This window comes from Centruroides sculpturatus, unplaced genomic scaffold (genome assembly GCF_000671375.1).
Source record: "Centruroides sculpturatus isolate CEXI.00-Female unplaced genomic scaffold, Cexi_2.0 scaffold292, whole genome shotgun sequence".
NCBI lineage: Eukaryota > Metazoa > Arthropoda > Arachnida > Scorpiones > Buthidae > Centruroides > Centruroides sculpturatus.
In genome coordinates, this window is record NW_019384986.1 from 585,164 (window position 1) to 594,176 (window position 9,013).

A 9,013-nucleotide genomic window follows, 5' to 3' on the forward strand; every position below is an offset into this window, starting at 1 on the left:
CACAGGCGGAATATGTATTAGGCCTATATACCTTGTACTATACATATTCTGTATATAGTACATACAGTATGTGTGTATACAGGTAACCCCCGTATGACACGGGAGTTACGTTCCAGAAAATTGCCGTGTTATGCGAATCCGTGTTATACGAAAGAAATAACTAGTGCGAAAAGGGGGGTTAGGTTCCAAAAATTAAAAAAAACATGCTGTTAAATCCTTATTTAAATCTGGTTTATTATTCATTTTTTTCATAGGTAAAATACTTATTTATTATTTAAGTAAATATTTTACCAGAGGATTATTCATCCTATAATTCATTCATCCTAATGATGATCTCAGCATGAACATTATCAACTGGTAACAGTTTTTGGGTGAGTTCGTTAATAGCGGTCGCTCTGCAACGGGAGTGCGCTGCTGTTTGTGGGCATTTAGGAACGACAGTGAAGAAAGATGGCGGCGCCCACACTATCGATAGTATTGTGATGGAGTAATCTATAATTCTAACATGAGCTTTTAAAGGCAAAAGAAGGGTCCCGATTGTAAAATTTAACCATTAAATAGATTATTTGTTGAAAGAGCATTCAAAGTAGCCACGAAAACAATGAGAATGCTCGCGCGGAGTTACGCGGAGGTATAAACGAACACACCCTTCATTACATTTCATGTTGTACGAGGGTTTTACCCAATTCCCGAACCGTGTTAGAGTGAATCCGTGCTACAAAAGCACCGTGTTATACGGGGGTTACCTGTACATACACATAGAATTACAAACAAAATTTCGAATATGTTTGAAAATGTCGATGGTTCCGTGGCTTTAAGTGGAAATCATTTTCTGTCACTAACTTCATTCGTCAGAATAATTGGAAAATATTTCTGAAATTCCTTTATTTTACTAAAATTACTATAAAATTCTTCAGCTTTAAGAAGCTGGAAATACTTCGCAAATTAAAGAAATTAAATAACGTATTTTTAAATCCCGATATATGTTCGCGGGATTATATTTGCTGCTATTTCAACAATATCTAAAAACAATTACTACGAAGTTTCAAACCGCATAATTTAAGGCAGGTGTGTCATTTAAACAGCGGGCCATTAATGCGACTGGCAAGATTCAGCGGCCCACATCACATTTACAAATACTATATTCTTAAAATTATAAAGTGAGAATGCAGGAATATAAATAGAGCAATTAAACACATTATGTAGTTCAGTGAATTCAACTCAACAATATATAATTGCTATAATATTGCTTTTATTTAAACATTTTATTTAATATAAGCATTTATAAAACTAAAATTAATTGCTTTTATCGAAAAATTGTCAGCATTATCATCCTCCTCCTAGTTTTCCAATATCTGGATTCAAAGACTGAGAACAAACGATTTTCATTATGGCAGATAGATGTTTATCAGTTAATCTTGATCTGCAAGTCGTTTTATTTAATTTCAAAACATCGTGGCCGCGAGCCACGAAAAATCACATCGGGGGCCACCAGTTTGACACCCCTGATTTAAGGGATAGAAAGAGAAAAATAGTTTTAATTGGTATCTGACGAGGTGGCCGAGTGGTTAAGGCGATGGACTGCTAATCCATTGGGTTATACCCGCGTGGGTTCGAATCCCACCCTCGTCGTTACGATTTTTGATGCGTTTTTTCAATAGTTCCTGGCGATATGCTAAATGAAATGTCTCTCTCGTGCTAATAAAGTTTTATTTCTATATGCGGTAAATTGTCTTCCCTACGTATTACTGTTTTATCTATAAAAATAGAAAAAATTGAGTGTCTCACACACATTATCTAACAGTGATTCATCTGTAAAGAAAAATTATTTTTTAAAATAATTATTATACAGGTAATTATTTAGAAACAATCAAAGTGTCAGATGCAACCGTATACAGTTTCCTAACCGGTTCCTTACGCATATTAGGATACTGTACAGTCCTAAAATTTCATATATCAAAGAAAGTAATGATATAGAACTGTATGAACAGAACAATCCTTCCAAAATGTAAGAAAATCTATTAAATAGCAAAACGTAACTCCTTGTGGCCTAATGCGTAAAGTATGAATCTCCTAACCGCGACACGATATTTATTTTATATCAATAACTTGTGTTCATATCGTTAAACGTATCTCGTATACGAGAACCGAGATAAATATTCTGCGCTTGTATACGTAAGAAATTCCTAGAAATTAAGTCAATACTTAGAGAATTTCTCGAGCACCGAGTTTTTCTCGTGTTCAAATAGATGTTCAATATGTAAAGTATGCCTATCCAGCAACAAGCAACAGAAATACCGTACTCCAGAATATTTTCGAACGGAAACACCTATAATCTGTAAGGATAAGTCGTGTACTTGTAATACATTGTCACAATGCCGGGTTGCAATTTTTAATTAATAATCATATTTTAAATTTATTTCATTTAAAATACATGCTCTCGATCTCAAATTAGTAGGGTCTTGTTTGCCCCTGTACGTCATACTTTACCTGATAACAACGGAGTCACACCGGGCATCTATATAACTCCATTGTAGGAGAATTTTTTTGAATTAAAAACCCGTGACTTCCGGTCTAGACAGTTCTCGAAATGAAGAAAGGACAATGGGAATTTATAAGTCTATAATTTTTTTCAAATTGCAACCCAATTAAAATATATAATACAAAATTCAGCATTGGTGTTTCTATTTATCATCATCCAAACAACAAATTTGAAAATCTGGTAACCCGTAGCCGAATTCATGATGAACTTCTAAACAAGATCTCTGGCAGGGTTAATTATTACCGGTATAAAATGATAAGAAATTCTGAGGGTAGCTACGAGTTTATAAAAAAGAAATTATAAATGCTAGTAGTAGTAGTCTTCATTAATTCCAACCGCATTCGAGATACGACACGTTATCCCCTCTCTATCTCCTCATCCCCTTGACCTTTAACCTCTAAAATTTAATAGAATGAATGTCCCTAATACACTAACTTCCCTGAAAAGTTTTAGAAATTTTCGAGTAAGGTCACAGGAGTTATTCAGCTTCAAAATGGGTAAACAGAATCGTGCTTTCCCCATAAAATGACAATCAGAAAAATACAGAAAAAAAAATTCCCCATTTTTTTTCTTCATTTATCGATGTTGCAGAAAATGCATGAAAACTTGGGGATTTTTTTTTCTCTGTATTTCTCGACGTTTCAAAGACCTGAGTCCAAAAATGTTAAAATTTTAGGCAGTCATTTCTTGACCGATCGCCATACTTTCTCTCTGTTATATATGACAGCCGGGAAAATAATAATAATAAATACATCAATGACAATTAGTAATAACAAACAAATAGTCGGATTATTTATGGAGCTGTGATATATTATTATTTATCGGGCATTTTCCAGAATATTCTAAATTTTAATTTCTAATTATTAAATTTGTCATTAGATGGCAGTCTAATCCTTTACTTATAAACAAATTTCTTCGTAACTAATCGTTAAATTAGCCATGTTATAGCCCGACGGCGGTTCGTTTATTCGCAATTAAAATGGAATATGAAGTTTGCATCCAAAATTTTAAAAAAATCTATGTAATTTTAAATACAATTTAAAAGATGAGAAAGTAATTATTATTAAATGTTGGAAAAAGAGCTCTCTCTCTACACTGGGCCCCATTTAAGCCCTCGACAGCCCTGTCACGTTTGTTGTTTATTTAGTTATGGCAACGCAACACTTGGGTGATCTGCCTTCCGGGAGGTCTTTTTAAAGGAAACTGGCCCTATATAGGCGTTATAGATGAGGAGAAAACTCCACGTGGCCAGCCTGTCCGAGCGAGACGCGAACCCACAACCGAACTCGTGTTTAGGGAACGAAGACAGCTTGACCACTGGTGGGCCCGCCCTGTCACATCCTTTCACTGCGGAGCATAAAGTTTAGAGGAGAAACTCAAAGAACTCACAACTAGTGGAGAATTGAAAATAAATTCAAAAGTGGATACTAAGAGTTCTAGTCTCAGAAACCCATACAGACACTGTACCTTGAATTATGGGAAATAGTGCAGAAAATTTTAATTGCATTCCCGTCTTCTTATTTGGTTGAGCGTGGGTTCAGTGCTGTAACGAATTTACTTTCTAAGAAAAAAAAACCGTAACTGTGCATGGCGATTTACGACTGTTTTTAACAAAATTTGAACCCGATATTAACAAACTTTCAAAAATGCATTAGGCTGATTTTCGTAATACAATTACTTACTATGTATTCCCAATTTTCATATTTAAACCTTCTTCCATCGCTGCACGGATTTGGATAAAACTGTGCATTATGTTATTCGAGCATACACTTTACAATCTTTACATATGGGATACGTTTTATCAAAATCGGTATAACAGCAGCAATTTTCAAGATGAAGCATGTATTGGCCATTATATTTTCAATAATTTAACGACAAATGCAGTAATGTATCACTAGTTGCTGTTTACATGATAAATATCAAACAGCTTAAATGGGAAAAACTGTTATAATGGAGGGCGTTAAAAAATTTTTGTCTTGCAAAGTGGGCAGTGATCACAAAAAGTTTAGGAGCCTATGGGTTACACAAATGCTCAATGGACAAGACATATGCAGATCAGTCTGGCCAAGTGTGGCAATGTGATGGAAACATTCCTGAAAAACCCTAGCTGTGTGCAGCTGAGTATTATCTTGCTGGAAAATGGCTGTTTGTAGCTCAACCATGAGACGACACACACAAACACAAGATTTTCTGAACATATTGCTGTGCTGTCAATGTCTCACAGCACTGTGGCCATCATATGAGATGACTTTTCAAACCAAGATTCCAGAAGTGGGGACAGTGTGATGCTCAACAGTAAAGTGAGACTGATGTAGTGCTGCACCACTATAATTCTTGTGTTGTTGAGTGTATGTATACCCTTCTTGTATTAGGTCCGTTATTCTGTACCTGGTATTGTAATTGTGAACTTTGTTTTTCATTCTTCTGAACTGCCTTTTTTTTTGTTTGGGGGCACAGCTGCCTTGTTTCAATTGGTTGTGCGGTGTTCACGTGTGGTGTATGACATGGCACGATGGTGGGAGATATAAATTGCCATCCCATGTGTGGAAGGCCCCTCTCTTTTTGGCTGACCGGGACCTGGGCTAGATGGGCAGAGGTACGCCGGAGTGTGCAAGAAGGAGTACGAATCGGTCGCGACAAAGAGAGAGAAATTCGCCATGAAAGGAATCAATCTGCATCGTTGAAACCATGTGGCCAAACCTATTTAAGAGAGGACTCTGGGATGTAAGGTGAAGTTTTTGTTCAGATTCGTACAGTAGTTTCAACAAGGGAGCTGCTTCTGTGAAGTGATTGTAAAAAGTACTTTTCTTCTTCTTTATAATCATATCTGTGAAAGGAATAATTACTAATTGATGCGATTGTGGTTTTTATTTTGTACCTAGTAGGGATAAGCTAAAGTATAGTTATATTGCCAATTATTAAAAATTTTCTTACTTTCAACCCGAGTCGGTTGTCTTATGTAAAGTCCTCAAGTAACAATTTTTACCCAACCTTTTGTTCGGAGTAATCTCAATACTCCTTAGACACTACACTGACGTGTTCATCAGTGGTTTTCCACATTAACAAGGTAATTGTCCTTCCAAACAGAACCAAGATTCATTGCTAAAAGATGATACTGTGCAAATCCATGTTTTGTGTCATAGCACCACTGCAAGCATACAATATCACTGTGTATGAAAATTTCTCTCTGTTAGCCACCTGCTAATGATATAGGAAGAGACAAGATTCTGTAACATGAGTTCCACACTCTTTGAATGGTAGAGAAAGACTTCATTGTAGCTGTTCAAGCTTGTCTCAGATAATCATCTGTCTTGGTGGCCTGTCTGGAACATCCAGAGCCTGTCTGCCATGTGTGTGAATGCTCACATAATTGCTGCTCCAACTCCTCACAATCAGATCAGAATAGCCTAGATGACAGGCAATTTGTAAAACAACCATCCTGCTTCCTTCAGTCTGATGATACTACCTTTCTCAAACTTTACCAGTTGTTTATATCTTTAATACAAGCCTAACATCAAAGACAATAGGTACAATGAAAATTCTGAACAGAATGAGTGATTACTACAGAACTCAGCATATAGCTATGTCTTGGACAGGTATGTAAATGAATGTATTCTTTTACAAACCTGTAACATACATACAATATCATTTAAATGTCTGATTCATAAGGCACTCCTGTGGCATGGCATTACCTTATATGTTTAATTATAATGCTACAAGAATGCCTTAAAATCCTTATTTTTGTCAGTGAGTGTACTTAAAACCAGTTCATATTAAAGTGTTCAAGCATTAATTATGAATAACACAATAATTTGATCATACAATTTTTCTTATTTTTCAGTAACACACAATTGTAGATCCACATTTATACTTTGGATTAGTATGATCACAAAATACTCTATACATTCCAATTAGCAATTATCCTTATGTTCTCCTCCATTCTCAATACAAATTTTAACTTCTCATGTGTTTTACTGTTGTTAGACAATTTTAAATTTTCCTTTTTGCAATGCCTCAAAGCAAATTGTCATGTGGAAGATGACTGGATGCTCAATGTAGTTATGATATCAGCCTACCATTCTGGAATTTTTATCATGATGAAACCAGCAAGACACTCCAAAAATCTTTTCAAATACAGGAGCCTCAATTGTAACAAATGAGGCTCCTGTAGATATGAGGCCAAGAGCCAAATGGTCCTGCTAATGCTCCTTGATAGGATCTGTCATTCTGTGTCAAATGTTCAATGGCTTTTAAACAATCATTATTAAACAGATTGGAATATTGTTTTGGCAGAAACGAAAGAATGATAAGTTAATTAGACAATGAGACTAATTTTTTGTGGTTGATGACTTTTCTGCATTAGTTCTAAGAGTCATCATTCAAGTATTTTCATGTTCATCCTATGTTAGCACTGTATTTATACTATGTTTGAGAATTCAAAGAACTTCAGACATTTTTCTCAATATCATATCCATGTGTATTGTTGAATATGACAAGAAAAAAAATTTGTTTATTTAGTAACAAAAAAATGAACTCAATATATTGCTTATATAGAAATATTTTGAGATTAAGACAGACTATGAAAATAATAGAAACAATTGTCAACAAGAGTTAGTAAAAGCATCAGCCTGCTGCTCTGGAAGAGTCACATTCAATAGTTTGAATCTTCATAAATTTTTATGAATATACCAGACCATCCTTCATTATACGACCACTTCCATTGTGGGCCAGGCCAAATCCATGATGACAATAAAAGGAAGACTCTTCTCTTGACATTCAGAAAGCAGATATTCTAAAATATAATAAAACAATTTTTCATTATTTTAGAAGTAATTTAATCAAAATAATTTAACAAGCTTAAGTTATTTTTTTTTTAAAGTAATATCATTGTCATCATCTGCTTTCCTATGGTTATATCAGACTGGTTGGCATTTTCATATTTTGCTATATAATTTGATCTTCATTTCTTTCCAAGTCTCTTTCCCTTGGCCTATTGCCTACAAATAATTTTAAGTCTTGGCTTAAACAGATTTTATTAAATGGGAAGAATTGGCACATTTCTTTCTCAAAACTCTTATCCTTTCTATCAAAGCTTTACAATCCTCTAACAGTTTTCTCATTATTTTATTCTGCAAGAATATAAATTCATTAGATGTTTAAACAAAATAATCTCCTTTTAAATGCTCAAACTAATACTGTGTATAAATATAATTATTTAAAGTAAAAGTAAAAAATGTTCACAAAGAAACGACAATTTTTAATTAATGCAAAAGTAACTCCAATATTGCAAATAAAGCAAGTTTGTTATGACATATAACAGGGGTCACCAAATTTTTTTCACAGTGGGCCAGATAACTGAGAGAATGATGAGTGTGGGCCGCATAACCATTTTGTTCAATACAGTATACTGAATACACAAAAAATAAAGAAAACTAACATATTTATTTATCAATACATAAACACAATTGCTGCAGCAACCTCATAATTGCTTTCCTTAGAAACTTCATTGCAGGTACTTACACAAAAAGCGCTCTGATATTCAAAGTGGCAAAAAGTCACCAAATTTTTCATTTCACTGATTTTCCTAAAAATTATATTACTGTCAAATGCAAAACTCAGATTAGACCAATTTTGGAAATTTTACTTATACTTATTTTAATTTTTCTACATAGTAAGTTCATCTACAATCTATGATGTTTCTATATAAATAATTATATTTTAGCTCATTTGTGGCACAGTGCGACAGTGGGCTGGATGAACTGACCTTGCAAGCTGTAGTTTGGTAACACGATATATAACAAAAACCAATAAACTGCTTTACTGGAGTTCACATTTATTTATGTAACTTGTAAATAAATATGAACTCAATAAAGCAACTTATTGGTTATGCTATATATCAACAATTTTTTATTCTAAATGTAATGCTGAGAATTAAGAAATATTTCTCCATGTTGTGTTGTATTTACAATAAATATATGAATAATGAAATGACAATGAATCAATCCAGACAGTTGAAATATACATTTACATATCCATCCATTATTATATTTAAAGATTTTTTTTCTATCCTGCAAGGAAGAACTAGGTATTAAGGTTTATATAATCGGGAAACAAGCACATTGTCCAAATATGTATCAATGTGAGTTGAATACTTCTAAAATGATGAAAATTAATTAATAGAAAGACAACCTTTGGAATGTGCAGCAGCAGAACAATCTAAATTCTTATTATTTGTCAATTATAGTTGATCTTTTAATACAAGCAATAGTATTTATAGTGTATCATATCCTTTATTAAATACAGCAAAATGACAAATTTCATATATTATAAGGCCACTGAGACAAGGAAGCTAAGGATTTTCTGTTCCCCAAGAAAATTTAGGGCCCTTAGCGGTTCCTACCTCTATAAATTAATGTTATTTTTATTATCAGAAAAAGAAGCTTTTAAGTCTTTTTTTCATTAATAAAGAAA

General features: G+C 33.8%; 1 non-coding gene across 1 annotated transcript; it reads left to right on the forward strand.

Annotated features, from left to right (window-relative positions):
• The first annotated feature begins 1,550 nt into the window (after positions 1–1,550).
• Trnas-gcu lies at positions 1,551–1,632 on the forward strand. Its single transcript has one exon. It is a non-coding gene; the product is annotated as a tRNA-Ser (tRNA).
• Positions 1,633–9,013: the final 7,381 nt, after the last annotated feature.